This window comes from Mustela nigripes, chromosome 7, assembly GCF_022355385.1.
Source record: "Mustela nigripes isolate SB6536 chromosome 7, MUSNIG.SB6536, whole genome shotgun sequence".
Classification (NCBI taxonomy): domain Eukaryota; kingdom Metazoa; phylum Chordata; class Mammalia; order Carnivora; family Mustelidae; genus Mustela; species Mustela nigripes.
The window spans coordinates 75,435,782-75,458,914 of NC_081563.1; the positions used below are offsets into that span (position 1 = coordinate 75,435,782).

Sequence of the window (23,133 nt, forward strand, 5' to 3'; positions counted from 1 at the left end):
AGAGTGTGCTAAATTTGGCATGCAGGCCCAAACTCAGCAATGAGGTTCCCTTGCGCCCTCCAGAGGCAGCTCTCTGGTACTACATCCTACCAAGCACCACTCAGGATCCTAAAGGTTAAAAGTGACACCCCTTAAAAATAAGCGATCCTGGGGCACCTGGTGGCTCAGTGGGTTAAAGCCTCTGCTTTCGGCTTAGGTCATGGTCCTAGGGTCCTGGGATCGAGCCTCGCATCGGGCTCTTTGCTCAGCAGGGAGCCTGCTTCCTCCTCTCTCTCTGCCTGCCTCTCTGCCTACTTGTGATCTCTGTCTGTCAAATGAATAAATAAAATCTTAAAAAAATAAATAAATAAGCGATCCAGCATGGTTTAAGTCAAAAGAGAATTGATCTGCCACCACAGGCATATGCTGCGCCCTTCTCTGGGAGGTCATCCACTGGCTGGCTCCTTCTTAAACATTCAGACTGCAATGACAGTGTTACCTCTTCAGATAGTCCTTTTGGGCTCCCTATTTATTTAACACTGAGCACCTGCTCTAGGTCACTACAGATCTGCTGCAAACACCAATGAAAATCCCTTCCCTCATGAAGGTGACATTCTACGGGGGAAAACAGAGAAGTAACAAATAAACATTCTATCGAGTATAGCAAGTGGTTTCAAGTGCTAAGGAGTAAAATAAATCAGGAGAGGGTAGAAGAAGTATGTGGGGGTGCAATTTTTGATAGGTCTGGAGAGAGGCCTCACTGAGGTGCAAGCCTGTGAATTAAGACTTGAAGGAGGTAAAGGAGGGAGTCATGGGGAGATCAGGGGGAAAGCACTCTGAGCAGAGGGAACAGCAAGTGAAAAGGCCCTGGGGCAGGACTATGACATCTGTGAGGTGGGAACTGCCTTGTTCCTGGCTGGACCCCCAGCAATGGGAGTGACACTTAGCACATAATAGTGGTCAGTAAATATGGCATGAATGGATGAAAATCCCAGGGATAACTTTTAGGAAAAGGTTGCTCAGGGCTCAAATGATGGTGCCAGATTGTTACCTCCTCCACCTGCTGACTTCATTCTCAGCCAACTTTTCTTTCTGTGGTCTGAGATAGTGACTCAGCTTCAAATCTTACCCACAAAGCTAGAATCTTGAATAAAATCTATGAGATCATTAAAACTATGAGAATGGGATATGATACACTGACATATTTTATATTTAGAAAATGTTGCAATATATATATAGAGAGAGAAAGAGCTGTGATTTATTGAAAAAAGAAGGAGGGGGAGGAAAAAAGAGTCTACCTCTCAATTTTGCCAGCAAATCTCTAACAGAGCCCATTGGCTGAGTGGATCACATGCCCGCCCCTCACCCAGCCAGGGTCAGGTCAGCTAGACCAACCACCGAGCTGAAGGTGGAACCTCTAGCATGAGAGCAGACTAAGAACACAGGGAAACACCTCTTGGATAGAGGAAGAGGTAAAAGCAAGGGGAGGCTCCCAGTGGTCCCAGACCAATGGGGAGACCACTGGCAGATGTGGCTGACCCTAACTTGTTCTTAAAATAGAAGCCTGAGGGAGGGGTGTGAGGTCCACAGGAGGGTGGACTGCCTCTCAGTTCTAGGGTCCCAAGAGGTTGGGATGAAGATGGGATGAGGCTGGGGCTGCAACCTACCAGTAAGCTCAAGGGAAGAGTCTGGTATTTGCTCTGTGCCTACGGTATACCTAAGCCCTGACAACCACATCTCCTTCCAAGTTTCCAAGTAGATCCAGCAACCCACTGCTAGGAAGGCCATTCTACCTACTCTCCATGGTGTCCCTAGCATCCAGCCCAGCACAGTGCCTGGCATACAGCAGCTGCTCAATAAATGGTTCTTGCTGAATGAACCCTGTGAAGGAAGTAAATTCCTAACCCCATGGCAAAAACAAAGACACTGAGCTTAAGAAGTGGTCAAGGCAGAACCTGTACTAGAGTCCAGCTGGGCCCAGCCTCCCAGTGGGCCATTGACAGGACATGCCTGGAGGTGTGAAGTCCCTCCTCCTTCCCTTCCTGCTCAGTGGTGACACTGGTGGGGGCTTGGGAAGATGATGCCTAGGCCAGCGCAAGATGGTCCCAGGGCTCCCAGAGCTCCAGGACTCCTTGTCCACATGAAACAGCCAGCCACCTTTGGGCATCTGAGCTACCTCTGCCCTCAGACATGCCCATCAGCTGCTCCCACAAAAGCCCATGAAATCTGCAATGAGCAGGTACCTCTCACAATCTGTCTCTGGAAGGGTCCCATCTTACAACCATTGATTCAACTCCAGGTTCTCAGAGCTTTGGAAGGAATAAGTTCAAAGAGAGAACACATTTTCTTGTTGGGGTGTGTTTTTTAAAAAGAGGACAGAGGGGGCGCCTGGGTGGCTCAGTGGATTGAGCCTCTTCTTTCGGCTTGGGTCATGGTCTCAGGGTCCTGTGATCGAGGCCCACGTCGGGCACTCTGCTGGGCGGGGAGCCTGCTTCCCCCTCTCTCTCTGCCTGCCTCTCTGCCTACTTGTGATCTTTCTCTCTGTCAGATAAAGAAATAAAATCTTTTAAAAAAAATAAAAAGAGGACAGAGGATCCCACTTCTCAAGGCAAGTCCCTCGGAATTAGAGTGGGATGTATGCTAGAGAGTCCATGGAGTTTGCCCAGAGTTGAAACCAGTAGGGTTTGTCAGGGGTATTAACCTGGACCTAAAGAGTCCCAGTGACTCCTGGTGCTGGTCTATCCTCCAGGCCAAGGCCTGAACCAGCCCTAGTAGGATTCAAACAAGAAGAAAGTGAGCTGATTTTTCACTGGGGAGAGAGAGATAGAGAGGAATGTCCCACTCAGACCCATCCTGGGCTGGACCTGTCCTCCAGTTCCCCATGGCTTAAAGCTTTGAGGGCTTTCCCACTTTAGGAGAGCAGACAAGGAAAACCACATTGGGTGGGGGACAAGAGAGGGAGCCCTTGATATAAGCCACCCACAAGACCTGGTTTTCCAGAACCACCTCTATTTCTGGGGGAAATGTTTCACTCACTCCACCTTCCAAAAAAAGGAGACTAGAAATCCTTCCCAATCATACCTCCTCAGCAGGTCCCAAGGGTGATAGTGGCTGGGCTACACAACGGTTACAGCACAGACCCCTGGTTTGGATTAGAATCCAGGCTGCCTCCTTAGCCTGGGGTCTCTAACAGGTGACCTTAGGCATCTGAGCCTCCCTTTTCTTGAAATAAGATGAGGATAGTCATGCCTAAAGAAATTTACACACGTAATGCGTTCTCAGCAAATGCAACTTATTAAGGTAGAGTAAAGGTCCCGGGCTGAAGGTGACCCAGGAGACCTGTGAACCAGGAAAGGAATGCAGAGGCTAGCAGTGAGGAGGAGGCCAGGGGAAGACCAGCCTGGGCCTGCACGTGGCAAGACTCTAAGTGTCTGAGCAAGAGTGCCCAAGGGTGCCCAGCTACCAGCAGCCCAGGATGGGAGTGGGGGCTGCTTCCACAGGAGCTGGTGAGCACCTGATGTGTCCCTGGCCTTTAGTACATGCCATTGGTCCCGGACATGTCCCAGGTTCTTCGTCTGCCCTGGTTGCCCTCAGTCTACGGGTCCCTCTGGGTATGATGTGTCCCCCACCCTCCTGAGGCCACCTGCCTTCCTAGAGCCCCATTCACTCCCTGGCAAACCCACCCACCTCCAGATGCCTTCCAGCCAGGCCCCACACGTGTCCTTGCCCGCCTGGACAGGGATCCTTTGCCAAGGCCACAGCCCGACCTTGAACCTCACTCCTGTCCTCGCCCTACCACCGCGGCCCCCATGGGGTCCGCAGAGGTTGTGCAGCCGCTTTGGTTGGGAGGCGGGGTGCAGACCCTAGGGCAGCCTCCAGGAGCCCCTGCACCAACCCCAGGTCCAACCTCTGCATCACCATCCCAGAAGAGAGTGTGTTCCCAGACCCCACCTTCCAACACATGGAGGAAGGCTTCCAGGTGTCCCCACCCCATCCCCTCTGGACCCCTTCAGATTGTAGCTCAGAGGCCTAAGTCCACCACCAAAGAGCTTCAGCTAGCTAGCTGTCTGCCCTCTCCTCAGAAACCCACAAGGACCAGGCCTGTTTCCAAAACCTTTGGTTGCCTCATGCTTGAGATTGTCTACATATTAGGCATTCAATTAATATCTGCTCCCTGAATGGCTGAATCAGAGAATCAATGCTTTAATAAATAAAGAACTTAGTAGTTGGTCAGGTTTGTGTTTGGGCAAATGTGCTGCATCTCCTGCCCTAGCTATCAGTGCCGTACCAAACTCTAAGCACCCTGTAGTACAACATCCGTGTCTTGGTCCATTCGAGACTAACAGGAGAAGGTAAACATTTTGTGGAGCACACCTCACAGCCAGAAATCAAATGCCTCTCCGTGGTGTCTGGGTGGACAATTGCCTGGCATCACAGTTTCCGGTCCTGGTTTGGCGGGCCCCACCAGCTGGCTTAGACAGAGGACTTGCCCTTCAACAACTGTTTCTGTTTCTCACTGTGCTTTTGGGGGTTCTTTTCTTGAAACTTCTGCCACCAAGACTTCCCACGCAGAATAAAAATATTATATGTCATGTTCGCTGGAGGATGTCTGAAATAAAACACACAAAACCACACTGTGCAACAACGTGTGTAGGAATTCCTACTGTCTACGCTTTGGGTGGTGACAGAGTCTTAAGTTTCTGAGGGGTGAGCATTTGATGGCCCCACAGGAAGGTCAGTCATGTGTGAAATTCATTTTGCCTCTGGGCACCAGAGAGTTTCCAAGAAACTCCTTTCCCTGCCCCCAACTTTGTGGTAACACAGGCTCTCCACAGCTTCAATTCGCCTCTGTGGGATGGAGCCATGGTCTTGGCCACTTCTTGTGATACCTTCTAAAGGCACAGAAGGGAAATGACAAAGCTGATGTATAAGCCCCAGTCAGAATTGTGAAGTGCATCAAGCTTCCAGAAGCTCTTGAAATCTTCCATCTCTAACTTCTGCCATATTCTGGGATCCTCTTTGACTTTCAGTCCTGTCTCCGAGGAGGAAGCTGGATGTGAGGCAGTGGTGGCTGGCCTGAATGGGTTACCAGTCTCGGGAATCATAGTGTTTTAAAAAACACCTTTAGGGAAAGCAATGTCACTCTTGTGGGCAATTTTAAGTACTGCAGCTTCCGAATTGTGGGGGAGGGACACTTCACCCCCCACAGAACACCACAGCTTCCTTTCTCTGTGGACAAGCTGAGCACATAACACAGTGCTGAGCAAGACCCGAGGGGCCTTGGGAAGCTGCTTTTCCCTGTGATAAAGAAGTGTGTCTCAAGGGATGCAGACAGAGGCACATAATTTCAAGATGCAATTACTGCAAATGCATAATCTTGTAAGCCATTTAATTTCTAGTGCCTACTCAAGGTTACAGCCACTGTATCAGAGCCCTCTCATCAGGGGGATAACAGACACATTCAGCAAGTGGTACAGACAGACCTTGACTGGTCAACATGGCCTCTATCAGAGCGGAGCCCTGGAGGGCCACTGCTGGGCTAGGCCCTTCATTTGCAGGACCCCGGGGGAAGACTGAAAAGTTTGTGGGAGGTCCTGGGAGGTGCCGTTTACCAACCAGTAGAGGGATCGTTCAATATTCTAACCAGGGCTGACCCAGGGCGAACAAGCCAAATGTCAGCCCTGTGGTCATCTCCTCCACAACCTCAGCCCTCCCTGCCCTCGTATTCCTCTTTTCCAATCTTTCAGGCAGAGGCTGTACCATCTCCTCTTTTTTAAGTGGCCATCAGTGCGAAAATCTCTGTGACCTAACTTAAGGGATTCTTTATGGAGGCCAGCATGGACCCAGCCAGGAAATCCATACCCGGCTGTGTGTCAAAACCAAGGCAGTGCTTAAAAACTCCTAGCCCGGGCCATCTGTGCCCTATGAATACACAATGTAACTCCAGGATCACCAGGAAGCTCAGGGGCAACATTGGCACGGATACCCAGGAGTTCTTCGGAGGAAGGCAGGAGCTAAGAGCCACTCACGATTGCTGTTTCCTCCTGCAGCACATGGTCAACGCCAGCAGCAACAATGCTGTGACCACGAGGACTCCCGCCACCGAGCCAGCACCAATGATGATGTTCCTCTGGAGGAACTGCAGAAGCTGCTCACATGGTACGGTCTTATCTGGAATATCTAAATGAAAAGACACATGGCAAAGTAAACAGAAAGAAAGTCCCCATACAGATCTGCAGGGACGAACCTGTTAGCTCTGCTTACAGCAGAACTGAAAATATTAGAAACTTGGCCTCTGGCCCCAGAAGTCCTCTGGGGGAAGAAACTGGCTTTGTTTGGGAAAATACACTCCTAAGCTGTTTGGCAGTGACATGAGATGCTGTGTGGTGCTGGAGGTGAGACGCTGAGGGTATGAACCCAGCAAGCAGCAAAGCAACCAAAAAGAAGGGACAACAAGGCACAGTTTGCAGGAGAAGAAGAATAGAGGAAGGTCAGATGGAAGGGGGAGGCAGGGGCCCCCAAGAGGGTGGAAAATTCTGCAATGGCTACTAAAAACAGTGGAATCAAATACTCAGTTTCGAGCTATCCCCCATCAGCCCACCCTCCCAGCTTCAAGAAGTCCTGCCATATATAGCATCTGCCTCAAGTGCATAGGTTTGACAGAATCTCATTCACAAGGATAAGCATGTTGCCAGATGAACTTCAGCTCTTACAGCCTGTAGGGACTTGCCGAAATCCTGAGGGTAGATTTTGAATGCCACCATGTACGGGCTTAGGAGCACAAGACAATCTTAGCTAGAGACCCCAGCTGACATCAGGGACTCCTAGAGCTTCTGTCACTCCTCTTGTAATGTGACAAAAGCAGGAAGCAGGGAAATGGGGCAGAGACGTTCCATGATAGGAACTGGATGGTTTGGTGTGAAGAAGCACTGAGGGGAGGCTAGCAATGCAGGCCCGGGGGATGCTGGCCAAGGGCCATCTTGGGTTGTGGGAAGAAAACTGGAAACGTCCAACTTGCCGCTTCCATCTAAGCTACAGTGAGAGGCAGCAGCACCAAACCACTCCAAGGCTTGTTGGGAAAAGTCAGCACATTGTTGGTAGTGATGAGCAAGTTGCTACTCGTTCTGAATGGGCCCAGGCTCAGGTCATCCAAGGCTGAAGACCAGGGACTAGTCAATATTTGGATTTAATCCCTCCTACTTGTTAGAAAGCCTCAGTGTGCAGTAATGGCAGAGGCTCAGATGATGATGCCCATGTTAGGAAGAACCCTGGCTGTGTAGAAATGACTGAAAGTAGCATCTTTTAAAAAGGGTGGTTAAATCCCGAGTTAGTTTCATTCATCATTTACTGGCAGATTGTATGCATTGTGGGTAAATAAAAGGCGTGCTGACATCTCCTCTGTTAAAATACCATGAAAGGCACAGATGCATTCTGAAGTTACCTGTTCATGTCTTGTTTAGCTTACTAGCTTATTAGTTCGTAAGTGTCTTGTTATAACTTATTACCTGTCTTAGCTGCTGCTTCAAGTGTTTCTTTATTTATAGCAGTAAATGGTTCATTCATATTCCTGTTGGAGAGAGAGGATTCTTTATCCCTCTTCTCTGAATTGTGATCTATGGAAGACAAAAGACAAAATGTGTTCATCTAAAAACAACCATTGGCCTGTGATTAGTTCTGGTTTTTTAAAGATTTTATTTTTAAGTAATCTCTACACCTAACACGGGGCTCAAACTTATAACCCTAAAATACAGAGTCATATGCTCTAATGACAGAGCCAGCAAGGCCCTCCTAAGTAGTTCTATTTTTTTTTTAAGATTTTATTTGTTTATTTATTTGACAGACAGAGATCACAAGTAGGCAGAGAAGCAGACAGAGAGAGATTTGGAGGGAGGAAGCAGGCTCCCTGCTGAGCAGAGAGCCCAATGTGGGACTTGATCCCAGGACCCTGAGAACATGACCTGAGCCAAAGGCAGAGGTTTAACCCACGGAGTCACCCAGGCGCCCAGTAGTTCTATTTTTATGATAAAAATAACTTCCTCTCGGGGCACCTGAGTGGCTCAGTCAAAGTTCCGACTCTCGATTTCCTCTCAGGTCATGATCTCATGTGGGATGGAGCCCTGCAGTAGGCTCCACACTCAGCACAAAGTCTGCTTGTCCCTCTCCCTTTGCTCCTCCCCTACTCACACTCTTCTCTCTCTCTTTCAAAGAAATAAATAAAATCTTAAAAAAAAAAAAAAGACTTGGGGTGCCCGGGTGGCTCCCAGGATCCTGGAATAGAGCCCCATGTCGGGCTCTCTGCTCAGCAGGGAGCCTGCTTCCCTTCTTTCTCTGCCTGCCTACTTGTGATCTCTCTCACTGCCTACTTGTGATCTCTGTCTGTCAAATAAATAAAATCTTTTTAAAAAGAAGAAGAAGAAGAGTGAGAAGTAATGAACCATGTACCCCCAGCACACTTCAAGGCTGGAGCCCTCAAGCCCAGATGCCTTTGAGCTAAGTGTCAGCTTTGGCGTGAGTTTGGTGAATCTGCCTCTCAAAGAGGTGGGGATCAGACAATGTGGTTGACACCGCTGTGGTATGAGACAACAGCCTCTCAAGGTCTTAATTATTTCTGGGGAAGGAGAGAAATGTGTTCCTTCTTTAGCCTGGCTTAGAAAAGAGAGAAAACTTCCAACTTAAAGTGAGTCATAATTACTTGACTACGGAAATGCCAGCTTGTCAAATCAGTCAAGAGATTAACAACCACAGAGACACGTAAAACTCTGGACAGTGTAGTTAATCTGCTAAGGGGTTACACTGGCCTTGCTCTTTCACAGAGGTGTGGAAAAGATTGACTCATCATTTGAACACAAATTTTCACCCTCTGTGACTCTGTACCACAGAAACAAAACCAGAATTAGAAGCCACTGTCTATGCTTACCCATCAATGTGGCTTGTGATTTTGATCATTTGTTGCAATTTTTTTGGTGAGACAACATAAGCACAGTTACCAAGTTTTGCCAAATGCAGGCTATTTCCAGACCTCATTTCAATGATAGAATATCATTAACTATGAGAGAAACAGTAGCCCATTATAGGAGCAAGGACAACAAGCTAAGCCCAACATCCATGAGGGAGACTCAATTCAAGTGCCAGCCACATCCTGGTCAAACCGTGCTAAATGAGTCCAGAACCAAGAAATTTGGGTGTTGTTTTCAGGGAAAAGTTGAAGTCTTACATCATAATTTCTCTGCTTTTCCTCTTAAGAGACTAGTGAAATAAGACTCTGATTGCTTCTCTTAAGAGCACCTTACTAGGGCACCTGGGTGGCTCAGTGGGTTAAGCCTCTGCCTTCGGCTCAGGTCATGATCCCAGGGTCCTAGGATTGAGCCCCACATCACGATCTCTGCTCAGCAGGGAGCCTGCTTCCTCTTCTTTCTCTGCCTGCCTCTCTGCCTACTTGTGATCTCTGTCTCTCAAATAAATAAATAAATAATTTTTAAAATTTAAAAAAAAAAAGAGCACCTTACTGCTGCACCGTTAACTGAGAACTAGGTTCCCTTCAGCAGAGCTCTATCAGTAATAGCTGGAACTCGCACACACCTATGCACACTTTAACACGACACTTCACTTCTCAAAAAAAAAAAAAAAAAATCATTTCCTCAGCCATCTTCCTACCCAGCTCTTTTCACCATTAATTTTGGCATGGGGCGGGGGGCAGGTATGGTTACGGCCACTAAGGAAGATGTGTGTGGTCTGGATTTCCTACTCCAACAGAACGGCTTCAGAGCAGCTGGCCTCTGACAAGAGGCCTGGTCAACCTCTTTTTCTTATGTGGTGTGACCTCTACTACTGTGTGCAGGGGGTCTCTTCTTAATTCACTCTCTCTACTCAAAAAACCTTGGCAAGCAGACCCTCATTTCTTGTGCTCTCAAAGCTCCATTCAAAGACAACCTGAAGCACTTTTTACATCCCTTCCATTTTAGCATATTTATAGCTAATAATTTTGGATGATGCTGACTTTCCTATTGGCAGTGAAATCTTGGAGGACACAAGTGCCTTCCTTGTTTAGCTCTCAACTCCTGGCACAGAGCCTCTCACCAAGTAGGAGATCAATAGCTAGGTCTTTAGTGAGAGAAGGAATCCTGAAGACTCTTGACTGAAACCTCATGAGAGACTCTGAGCCAGAACCACCCAGCTAAGCCTGATTTGTTGGCCAAGGTTGCAGTCCTTTGAAGGCTTACTGGTACCAGAGGGTCTGTTTCCAAGACGGCTCACTCACACAGATGTTGACAGTAGGTCTCATCTCCACTGGCTGGAGGCATCACAAGGGCCTCTCCTTAAGTCAGTGGACACTACTGGAATGTCCTCACAACATGGCAACTGACTTTCCCCAGAGTGAGCCATTCAAGAGATAGCTGGGCAGAAAACAAAATGTCTTTGATGACCTAATCTATGAAGCAAAACACCATCACTTCTATCATGTTCTATTCATTTGAAGCAACTCACTAAGTCCATCCCACACTCAAGAGGAGGGGGACCAAAGAATTTCTGGACCTATTTTAAAGCCACAGTAGAAATGAAATTCCAAAGAAGATAGCTGAACAAAGGAAATATTTGCTTATATCCATATAACATAAGGATTTTAATCAGCTCCCTCCGGTTTTGTGGATGGAGAGAAGTGACACTATTACAAATGGATTTACACTCTACAGGAAGCCTGGACTTTGGTATATGACCCATCCCATTAAGCAGAGACCCCTGAATGATTGAACCACATGTTGAGGTCAAACCATATGAAATATGACCGATTTTTTTTTTAAAGATTAATTTATTTATTTTAGAGAGAAAGCAGGGAGGAAGAGCAGAGGGAGAGGGAGAAAGAATCTCACGCAGACGCCCTGCTGAGCGCAGAGCCAGACACAGGGCTTGATCTCATGACCCTGAGGTCATGACCTGAGCTGAAATCAAGGGTTGGATGCTTAACTGACTGAGCCACCCAGGAGGCCCTTAACCATTTTCGACCTATAAAAAACAGTAAGTTCAGATGATTCAACTTGACATTATACTCCCAAGGTAAGTTTTCTAATCTATGTATTTCTTTTCATTGTGAGACTCCTAGAAACTCAATACCATGGATTATCAAGATGAGTGTAATGATTGATTTTTAATATGATCTTTGTGTATTGAAGAAAAAAAGAAAAAAAAAGAATGGCCTCCAAACCTAGTTTAGATTGGCCACTGTACACCTTGGGGGTCTGGGAAGATAGAGGAAAATAAATCCATTTTATACTTTGGCCACTGTACACCTTGGGGGTCTGGGAAGACAGAGGAAAGTAAATCCATTTTATACTTTGGCCACTGTATACCTTGGGGCTCTGGGAAGATAGAGGAAAATAAATCCATTTTATACTCCAGGCAATGAGTCAAGCTCCTATAAGGAAGAAAAATCACACACTGAAGGAGCCAAAAGTAAACTTGAAGAAATAGAAAGACATCCCCATTCCAGCACAGAATGACTTACCATCAGTTTTCCCAAAGTGAGTAGTCATGTCTGTCTTATAAATTTAACGCATAACTCTTATAAATTTAATGCAATGCTAATAAAAATATCGACAGGCTTCTAATGAAGTTACACAAGTTGATACTAAAATTTATGTAAAAAAACAAACATGCAAAAATTGCGAGGAAAATACGGAACAAGCAAAAACTGCAAAGAAGGGGCTAGTCGCATAAGGCACTAACACAAAGTAGTTCAGCTTCTGTAATTAAAATAGGGTGGATGGATGCCTGGGTGGCTCAGCCTGTTAAATGACTGCCTTCGTCTCAGGTCATGAACGCAGGGTCCTAGGATTGAATCCCGCATCCGACTCCTTGCTCAGCAGGAGCCTGCTTCTCCCTCTGCCTCTGCTGTTCCCCCTGCTTGTGCTCTCTCTAACTCTGACAAATGAATAAATAAAACTTAAAAAAAAAAAACAACAGTGTGGTACTGTTTTATACAGCAACCAGTAGGCCAGTGGTTAGGATATAAAGCCCAGGAAGAGACCTAGGACATATGGAAATTTAGTTTAAGATAAAGGAGGTATCTCAGATCATCGGAACACAGATGGACTTTTTAATAAATGGTGTAGCCATTTCAGAGAAAAATGGCATGACTTGGACTGTGTTGATTAAATCATTCAAACCCGTGTATGGTTCTCAGTATAAAATCATTCTCTCACAGCTGCTGGTATAGACCTAGGTGCCAAAGAGATGCTCAATTACATTGAATTTATGATTATCATGAAATCCACAGAAGGAAATTTATAGGACAAATTCAGGAATGTTAGAGGTATTCATTTTAAAGAGAATTTGGCAGTAAATTAATCTCCAAAAACCATCTAGGTCAATGATTCCAAATGTTACCTGTAGGTAAGTCACTTGGAAAATAGGCATAATTGTGTGGAACCCTGGACTCCACTTTTAGAAACTCTAGTGGGTTCCAGAAAAAAGGGTTGATAATCTCTTCCCATTTCTCATCCTCTACCCCATGGCTGATGCTTGGTCCAGGTTGAGAACCACTGACATAGTTCATATTCTTATTCCCAGGAAAGACCACATATTTGCCAGCTTGGACAGTGACATAATTAGCCTATTTTTCCTTTTTAATCTTTCTAGCTGCTTCGGGAAGAAATGTTTCATGGGATGCTAGTTTCTTATCCTGTCTTCAGAGCCCATCTGCTCCCCCCATAATTGGGTCTGTGTGGTGAGCCTTTGTTCATCAGCTAAAGGAGAACACTTTCCCACAGTCCTCATGGTGGGGAGAGAGAGAACCCCTCTGGGCTATCACTTCAAGAATGTGTTCTGTACCTCACCAGTCCCTGCCCGCAGGGGGAGAGAGGGACTTCACGAGTAAGTTTGGGAAGAGGATTCAGGTACCTTTAGCCATCCGCTTCCAGAGAGCAAACATTTTGACCTGCTCTTCAATGCTGTGAATTTTACAGAATCAAACTCTCTTGTGGTGGGGTTGGGGGAAACCATAGTTACTCTTCCTAATTCGAAAAGAAGGCCCCACGTTACCCAGCCAAATTTTCTAGAGAAGATAGTCTGAGCTTCATCTATAGGATCCTTAGCTCAGTGTCACATTTGCTTCCAAACTCAGGTACAAGAAGATGAGGTATTACTTATTGGCCCCCAACTCCGAGTACGTCCATTTGCATTTACCATTAGTAGAAATTCTGTCCACGCTGCCAAAGAGAAACCTTGGTGCAGTAGAATACCCAGCAACATTGGGTCCTTTGATGAAAACTATGGTGGGGGGTGGGGAGATGAAAGAGAAAAATTTGTATCAGTACACACGTACACACTTTTGAGTGAGCACTTTGGGTCCATATTTTGTTTTAAGTGTTGAAATGCTGACATAGAATTCCACTTGTATTTGGAATGTATATTTGAAAGTTTACATGTCAATGTAGAGCAAGGCATCGGCTAGCTGCTGACTGGAGAGGCTGGTGCCCACGCAGAGTCTGTGGGAAACAAACCTCAGGAATTGAAATTCACATCTGTATGCAAAATTCCAACACAGTGCCCATTTCTCGGCTGCCCGGGGCACTTCCCTGTACTGCTGGGAGTTTCTGATACATAATTCTATCCTTACAACCTATGATCAAACAACTGTCTTAATTCTCAAACTACTACTTAAAAAAATAATAATAATCTGAAGCTGCTTTGGGGAAGAGTATTTTTCTTTTTTGTTATTTCTCCTGGCGTGCTCTAGGTCAAGTGATTTTTTCCGGCCTGGGTCTTACCATTGAATGCGGGGACTAATGACTGCACCAGCTCTCCCCAGGGGCTAAGCAAAGTATCAAAGTATGCAGGGGGGGGGTGTACATAAAGTGTGTGCAGGACAAAGTTATGACGTTACTCAGGGCTCCTGTTGTAATTCCAGTTCCTATCTTCTGAACAGCCTCCAGAAAGTGAGAACCTGCTTTATACATGAACTCCAAGGATCCCCCACAAAATAGAAGGATAGGCACATCTGAGACCATAGATTTGAAGGTTATAGAGAGGTTTTCAGACAATTCTTTCCTGCCTTTCTTGATTTGTCTTTGCCACACATGGAGCTGTTTTAACAAATGCTAAAATGATAGCACTGTATATATCACATACAGAGACCTATAGGAATACATGCACCAATAGTTTAAAAGACATATACTTGCTTTCTGAATTCATGTCTCTCTTCGTAATTGATTTGCCTGCTGTTCTGGCTTCATCAAATGGTGTCCCATACGGAGCCTTGTAGAACACTTGCTGTAGAATTTCATCTCAAGTGAAGTAAAAAAGACGTGTTAATACCAGCCTTGGGGGATTGACATTTTTCTCTGTGTAAGTACCTAAAGCAGTCTACAAATACAGTAAATAGATGATATTAAGCTCAGGGGACATATGAAATTACACTCTGCCTTCTACTTGTCTTGGGAAGGGAAATCCTAACTCCTACAATCATTTCTGAAAAAGTGTGATTGAGCTAGATGTCTTGAGCAGTAAATATTTCCCATGAAAAGATATGCAGCTAGAAACTTTGCCCCAGACCTCATGACATTTAGTGTCATTATCTTCCTTCTTGCTCCTGTTATCATTCTGACCCACCTCTGAGACTTCCCCAAGAGGGCCCATGTATTTTTATAGGATGAAGTCCTTCAGGGCAAACATAAAGCAGAACAGATTTTTAAAAGTCAGAAAGCTCTTTATAAACTGTTCCTAATTTCTCATGGTTATACATTTTTAAATGTACTCCTCTTTCTTTCCTTTTTAAAGTTTTCAGCCTTCTACTTTTCCCTGGGGAGAGCAGTTTCTTGTTATTTCTAGTTCTACTTTGCACAGCCACGGAAAATAACCTTCACAAATTCCATCCATTCTGTATATATTTTGAGCCCTTTTTCAAGGCTGTTGGTACATGGGTGGCTGTTCCACTCACCTGACAGAATATGCTTAAGGACCCAAAAAATTAACTTTCAAATTTACTTATTCAAAATAATGAGTTTTTGTCACCAGCCCCATTTTTTTTCACACTATGATCCCATTTTATTAAAAAAAAAATTTTTTTTAACACAATGCAACCTAATTTCTACAGGTACATACACAGGTCTGTAAATGTAGGATAAAACTACTGAAATGGGGCACCTGAATGGCTCAATAGGTTTAAGCATCTGCCTTTGGCTCAGGTCACGATCTCAGGGTCCTGAGACTGAGCCCGCCTTGCATCCAGCTCCCTGCTCAGCAGGAAGTCTGCTTCTCCCTCCCCAGTCCCCACTTGTGCACTCTCTCTCTCCCTCAAATAAACAAACAAAATCTTAAATGGGGGGAAAAAAAACCCCTATAACAGTTATCTTTATGGAGGTAGGGAACAAATAAAGATCAAATAGAACTTCAGCATTAAATAAATGTAAGGTTTTAGTTTCATGTATAAGGAGACTTATCACTTTTTAATTCACCAGAACTGACAAGGCACTATTGAGAATGATCCCAATTTTGTAAAAGCAGTAGAACCAACAAAAAATCTCTGCACAAGCACATATGTTTTTACTGGCACAGAGACAGATGGAGAGAGAGGAAGAATGCACACCTGGCTGATGGAAAGGGTGTAGGGAAGAGACTATTAACTTTTTCTTTACCCATTTCATACTGATACCTTTCTACCTTTTTAAAAAGGAAGTTAATTTTTTTAAAGAGATGTTATTAATCTCAAACAGCGCCCATTTTTGATAGTATAGAGAGGGTGACCATCTCTCCCCACCTTGTCACCTATCTGGCAGAGGTACTCAGCCTTTGCCATCCTGTCACCAGCCCCTTCCTTGACAGATGTGTTGACCTGTAAATTCCTCAACTGTTGCTCAGAGAGAACCTGGAAAGTTTACTGGTGGCCCCCCAACGCCAAGGCCAACACTAACGTGGTGCTGGGCAGGTCAATAGGCCTTTGGGGTATAATGGGATCCTCCCAAACCCCAAACCAGACACCCACCTTCACACTCACTCACTCCCCTTCCACACATGTGGGGTGGGATTCAGGGACATGGGGCTTCTGCAAGAAGGAGAAAAGTCTCTGATTCCCGGGTGAGAATTCCCAGCACAGTAAGTTGGCTGCAAGAGCTATCTGCACCCCTTCACCCATTCAGTCATGGTAACTACCCAGCCTGCAACCAGCCAGACACTCAGTGCAGGTCCCCTGGAGCCTCTTTAATAGCACACGTGGAGGAAGAACAAACCCAGAATTCCCAATATGCGGCAGTTCCTGGAAAAAAGGCCCATGCCCCATGTAGAGAGAAGGCCCTTCCAAGCAGGATTGGCGGGCATAGTTCTGCAATCAGAACATCCAAAAGGTTCTAACCCAGAGGGAAGCATCAGTGCTCACACTCCTGGGAGCTCTTTCTCAGACCAGATGTAACTCTCAGTGTCTACCCCTGACCCAAACACACCACCAGGGAGTAGAGCTTTCTCTGGATTCTGGTTGGCTTCCATACTGCATCTGTGGTTTCAAACATTTTCCCTCATCTCAGCTCTCTGCAAAGACCTCCCTAGACCTTATTTTGTTGTTGCTGCTTTTAAATTTTAAAAAAATTTATATATATAATTTATGGTGTGTATACATTTATTTATTTATTTATTTATTTATTTATTTATATAATCTATGTTGATTATATATAATTTCCTATTTAAGCATTTTTAAGTGTACAATTCAGGAGCATTAAGGATATTCACACTGTTGTGCAAACCTCACCACTATTTACTTCCAGAAATTTTCCATCTTCTCAGACAGAAACTCTGTACCGTTAAGCAGTAATTCTCCATTCCTCCCACCCCCTAGCCCCTAGTAACCTCTATTCTACTTTCTATCTCCAATAATTTGCCTATTTTAGATACCTTGCATAGGTGGAATCATACAATATTTGTGCTTTTGTGTCTTTATTTCTTTTTTTTTTAAAGATTTTATTTATTTATTTGACAGAGAGAGAGATCACAAATAGGCAGAGAGACAGACAGAGGGAGAGATGAGGAGAAGCAGGCTCTCCGCTGAGCAGAGAGCCCAACGCGGGACTCGATCCCAGGCCCCTGGGATCATGACCTGAGCCGAAGGCAGAGGCTCAACCCACCGAGCCACCCAGGCGCCCCTTGTGTCTTTATTTCATTTGGTATAATGTCTTCAAGGTTCACCCATGAATTAGCATGTAACAGAATTTCATTCATTTTTATAATCAAATACTATTCCATTGTATGTCTATACCACATATTGTGTATTCATTCATCTGTGATGGACACTTGGATTATCTCCACACTCTTGTCTATTGTGAATAATCCTGCTATGAACATTGGTATACAATTATCCGTCTGAGCTGGTTTTCAATTCTAGTAGGTATATATCTAGAATATATTCTAGATCATATGGTATATTCTGGTCTTATGGTAATTCTATGTTAAACATTTGGAAGAACCACCAAACTGTTTTCCACACACACCATTCTCACCACCATCTTAACATTCTCACTTATTTCCTACATCCTCACCAACACTGACTTCCCTAAGGAAAAAAAAAATACACACTCTAATATGTGCAATGTTTTATCTTATTGTGGTTTTGATTTGCAGTTCCCAAATGACTAGTAATATTGAGTAACTTTTCATGTTCTTATTGTCCATTTGTGTATCTTCCTTGGAAAATGTCTATTCAAGTCCTTCACTCATTTTTAAATTGGGTCATTTGGTTGGTTGGTTTGGTTGGTTGGTTTGTTGTTGTTTTTGAGTTGTAGTAGTTCTCTATATATTCTAGATCTTAATCCCTTATCAGATATATGATTTGCAGAGATCTACTTCCATTCTGTGGGTTGTCTTTTCACTGTCTTGATAGTATTTCTTGATGCACAGTTTTTAAATTTGGCAAAGTCCAATTTATCTATTTTTCCTTTTGTTGCCTATGCTTTTGGTGCCAAAATTAATGCACCTTTGCCTAATCCAAGCTCATGAAGATTTTCTCCTACGTTTTCTTCTAGAATTTAAAGCTTAGCTCAAAAATGTAGGTCTTTCACCCAGTTGTTTTAATTTTTGTGTATTACTATTTACTATTAAGTAAAGATTCAACTTCATTTTTTTGCATGTGAATACTCAGTTTTCCCAGGACAGTTTGTTGAAGAGACTGTTCTTTCCCCTTGAATGGTCTTGACACCCTTGTTTAAAATCAAATGACCATGGATGTATGCATTTATTTCTGGACTCTCTGTTCCATTCCATTCGTCTGTAAATCAAGATATCCTTATGCCAGTGCCATACTATTTTAATCACTGTAGTTTTGTAGTAAGTTTTGAAATAGGGATACTTCCAAATGTTTTGTTCTTTTATTTTTTAAGATATATTTATTTATTTATCTTAGAGAGAGAGAAAGAGAGGGAATCTCCAGCAGACTCCCCACTAAGCACAGAGCCTGATGCGGGGCTCAATCCCACAACCTATGAAATCATGACCTGAGCTGAAACCAAGAGTGGGAGGCTTAATCAACTGAGTCCCCCAGGAACTCTCCAAATTTATTCTTCTGTTTCAAGATTATTTTGACTACTTTGGGTCTACTGAGATTCTATGGGAATTTCAGAATGAGTTCTTCTATTTTTGCAAAAAATGCAATTAGAATTTTGATAGGTTTGCACTGAATCTGTAGATCACTCTGGGGACTATTGTCATCTTTACAACAGTAAATCTTTCAATCCATGAACATAGGATATCATTCCATTTATTTAGGTCTTCTTTCATTTCTTTCAGCAATGTGTTGTCCTTTCCTGCGTACAGGATGTTTGCCTCCTTTGTTAAATGTATTCCTAAGTATTTTAATCTTTTTGATGCCATTGTAAACAGAATTGTTTTCTCGATCTCTTTTCCTTTATTTTGGGGGGGGGCTATTCATATCAGAATATAGAAATACAAATGATTTTTCTGTGTTGTTTTTATATCCTGCAAACTTTCAGATGGAGCTAGAGAGTATTATACCAAGCAAAATAAGTCATTCAGAGAAAGACAAATATCATATGATTTCACACATATGTGGAATTTAAGAAACAAAACAAAGGAGAGAAGGGAAAAGAGAGAGAGAATCAAACCAAGGAAGAGATATTGGTGCCTGGGTGGCTCAGTCAGTTAAGCATCTGTCTTTGGCTCAGGTCATAATCCTAGGATCCTGGGACTGAGTCCCACATTGGGCTCCCTGCTCGGTGGACAGTCTGCTTCTGCCTCTGCCCTGCCCTTTGCTTGTGCTCATGCGCTTTCTCTCTCTCAAAAATAAATAAATAAAATCTTTTTTTTTTAAGAAAATTTTTTTAAAAACACAGACTTAACTATAGAGAAGAACTAATGGTTATATGAATTAATTTTTTAGCTCTAACAATTTTTGTGAACTTTTTATGGATCTATTTTAGATCCTTTTATTTCTTTTTTCTTTTTTTTTTTTTTTCCTAATTTCTCTGCTAGGACTTACAGTCTATGTTGAAAGAATTGGCAAGAATGTCTCGTGCCCGATATTAGGAGAAAAACTTCCATTCTTTCATCACAGAGTATGATGCCAGCTACATATTTTTCATATATGGCATTTATCACATTGAGGAAGTGCCCTTATATTCCTAGTTTATTGAGTGTTTTTATCACAAAAGGATGTTAGATCTTTAAATAAGTTTTATTTTTAATTATATTAAAAGACACATAACACAAAATTACCATCCTAATCATTTTTTTAGAGATTTTATTATTTTTATGTAACCTTTACACCCAATGTGGGGTTTGAACCCACAATCCTGAGAACAAGAGTTGCATGCTCCACTGATTGAGCCAGCCAGGAGCTCCTACCATCCTGATCGTTTTTAAGTATACAGTTCAGTAGTAGTATTTATTCTCCTTGTTGTATAGCAGACATCCAGAACTTTTTCATCATACAAAACTGAAACTCCATACTCATTAAACAACTCCCTGTTTCCACCTCTCCTACCCCAGCCCCTGGCAACTACCATTCTACTTTCTTTCTATGAATTTGACTTGGGATATCTCTTATTAGGGGTGCCTGGGTGGCTCGTGGGTTAAAACCTCTGCCTTCGGCTCAGGTCATGATCTCAGTGTCCTGGGATCGAGCCCCACATCGGGCTCTCTGCTTGGCGGGGAGCCTGCTTCCCCTCTCTGTCTCAGCCTGCCTCTCTGACTACTTGTGATCTCTGTCTGTCAAATAAATAAATAAATAAAATTTTTAAAAAGGTATCTCTTATTTATAGAACCATACAGTATTTGTTTTCCCGTGACTGGCTTATTTCATTTGGCATAATGTCCTCAAGGTACATTCATGTTGTAGCATGTGACAGAATTCCCTTTCTTTTTAAAGCTGAATAATATTTCATTGTATATATATGTGTGTATGTATATGGAATATACATACACACATACATACATTCCATATATACACACAATGGAATGTCTTAATTTATCTTTTATGCTCAAAGAATAGTTTCGTCAAATATAAAACTATGGGTTGACTGTACTTTTTTTTTAGGACTTCAAATGTGTCATATCATTTCTTCTGGCCTCCATGATTTTTGAGGAGGAATCAGCCATTAATCTGATTGAGTAGTTTTTCCTTTGCTGCTTTCAAGACTCTGTCTGTGTCTCTGGATTTCAGCAATTTGACTATAATGTGTTTCAGTGTGAAACTCTTGCATTTATGCCTGGAGTTTCTAGAGCTTCTTGGATATGTAAGATAATCTAATTTGAGAAGGTTTTGGCTATTATTTCCTCATGTATTTTCACTGCCTCTTTCTCTCTCTTCTCCCACTGGGATTTCTGTAATGTATATGTTGGTACATATGATGCTATCTCACAGGTCCCTCATCCTCTGACCATTTTTTTTAAATTTTTTTCTTCCTGCTCCTCAGACTGGACAATTTCAATTGTCCAATTTCAAAATGATTACTTCTGCCTGCTGAAATGTGCTGTCAAATCCCACCAGTGAGTTTTTCATTTTAGCCACTGTACTTTCCAACTCTAGAATCTCTCTTTGGTACCTTTTTATAATTTGTTTCTTTATTGATATTCTCATTTTGTTCATTGTTTTCCTGATTTCCTTAATCCATCAAAGACAGTAAACACACTGAAGATGGGTTCCTATATTGCCCATTCTGACACCAGCAAACTGCACTGAGAATGCAGGCTGCTGACTACTTGGCCACCTGTTAAGGGCCTGGGGGAAGGAGAATGGTAGGATATACATGAATCACTAAAATTCACTAACATTTACCAGTCTCTTCATTAAGCATTCCTCTGGATGATGCAAGTGCTCCACTAGAATCCAGTTGTCCAAAATAGTTGCTTCAGATACTTTTGGGGCAGTTCAGTTGTAACATATTCTTAGAGCTTCCTACCATCTTCTTTCCAGGCCTTGGTTTTCTCAAATGTTACATGTGAGACTTGGAACATATCAATGAGTCCCAGCCTGGAATCACCTGGAGAGCTTTAAAAACTACTGGTGCAAATATCTCATTCAATGCTAGGGAATCTGATCAGGTGTCTTTTTAACAATCTCTCCAGGGGATCCTTGTGCTCAGCTAGGGCTGAAGACCTGGGGAGAAGGTTTATCTCAGCCTCAAGCCTCACCATCCATTGCTACAGGAATCTCCCAGGCCCTTCATCAGGCAGATGTGATGCTGCTAATCTAAGGTGGGGTCTGGCTCAGCACCTGAAATAATTCCCATGTGGTAGTCCTGCTCTGCTGCACAGAGCCCTCTCTGAGGACCAGAATCCTTGCCAAGTGTTTACCTTCCATACTTTCCTAATTCCCTAGGACTCTGACACTTGAAAGAACTTGCTACAGCGTCAACGCCAGCATTTTCCCTCCCATCAAAACATAGGGTTAGCTGAGATACGACCCTGGAGAAGAATGAGACTCTTCAAATATAGCCTGATGGCTTCACATGAGGAGATCACTTACCAAATAGTTTAGAAAAATGTTCTTCTTGTTTATTTGAACTTGATACAAATTCACTATTTTTCAAGCTCTTTTTTTGAGGATAACCTATGGGGAAATAAACCTTAGCTGTGATTAAATCATTCATTGGACCGACATGAAATCTTTTTAAATCTCTACTTTTTTACATGGTGTTTCCAGAGAAGCATCACACACTTTACCTGCTCTAGGAGGAAGAGCACCGAACTTGGTTTCTAGTCCACCCTCCGAGTGCCTTATGATCTCGGGCAGTGGAGTTCTGAGGGACTTGGTTCTCCCATCTGAGACTGGTAGGAAGAGGCCTGTGAGGAGGGGCTGAGATGAAATTTGCTGATGTCATCTGTGGACAGAAACGTGCTCTCCCCTTATTACACACCGGTGTTAGGAACTACAATGACCAGCAAGAAGAAACACTGGATCCAAGCATGGTTGTGCTTGGTGCTCAGTTTTGGAGAGGAGCAAACACAGATGGACACACTCAACAAGCACTTTCCCCTTTATAGGAAACGATGCCAACAAGCCATGACTTTGACCATCTTGGAAATGAGATGCCTTCTTGTTTGGGAGGACAGGGAACAACACTGCTGAGTATGCTGCACTAATCCACACAAGGGTCTATGTTTGGAGGGGATTCAGAGGACCTCAGGCCACCCCTACCTGACCTGTTTGATAAGCACAAGGAATTCCTGATGTTGTCACTGATGAATAAACAAAGGAAGGTATAAATGGAAGAGTACTGGGTCAACAGTCTCCCCTAGGATGCCATGGACTGATTTCAAGACTGCCGACACTCAGGTGGCCGCATCAAGGATATGGATTAACTGTGCTAAAAAACTGTAGCAACTCATATTTTGAACTATATTTTCAGGATATTCTTTACAGACATTGTGATACCTATGTGTCTGAACACATTTTCTTGATTCTAGGTCAAGGCCAGGCCTTTTCTCTGGCCCTGGGGGAGTAGGCACAACCAGCAGGGAGGAGAAACTTGTGCCCTAATGAAGAATTTTCAGGGTCACAGCAGCAGTCACCTGTCATAAGTGACAGAGCATTCATGAAGTGTCTACAGAACCTCAATTTTTAACACAAAACCAGGGACACCAGTTTTCACATGGTTTCAATATGGTAGATCACAGATCACAAAATCAATATGGTACATCACAGATGATCTACACAGCCACTGA

The 23,133-nt window shown here is 43.6% G+C and overlaps 1 protein-coding gene and 1 long non-coding RNA gene across 2 annotated transcripts in view; both read right to left on the minus strand.

The window, feature by feature from the left end:
* The window catches only part of LOC132021583 (tyrosine-protein kinase ZAP-70), a 35,413-nt gene extending 22,183 nt beyond the window's left edge, over positions 1-13,230 (minus strand). Inside the window, exons 1-4 of the mRNA XM_059406165.1 lie at positions 13,159-13,230; positions 7,485-7,592; positions 6,009-6,159; positions 4,354-4,588 (exon numbers count right to left, since the gene is read on the minus strand). The gene's annotated coding sequence lies outside the window, so the exon portion shown is untranslated. The remainder of the gene's footprint in view (positions 1-4,353; positions 4,589-6,008; positions 6,160-7,484; positions 7,593-13,158) is intronic.
* Positions 13,231-14,159: 929 nt separating this feature from the next.
* LOC132021585 (uncharacterized) lies at positions 14,160-22,429 on the minus strand. Its single transcript, XR_009405397.1, has 3 exons — positions 22,132-22,429; positions 21,935-22,018; positions 14,160-14,258 (listed from the first exon to the last, which is right to left on the minus strand). It is a non-coding gene; the product is annotated as an uncharacterized LOC132021585 (long non-coding RNA).
* Positions 22,430-23,133: the final 704 nt, after the last annotated feature.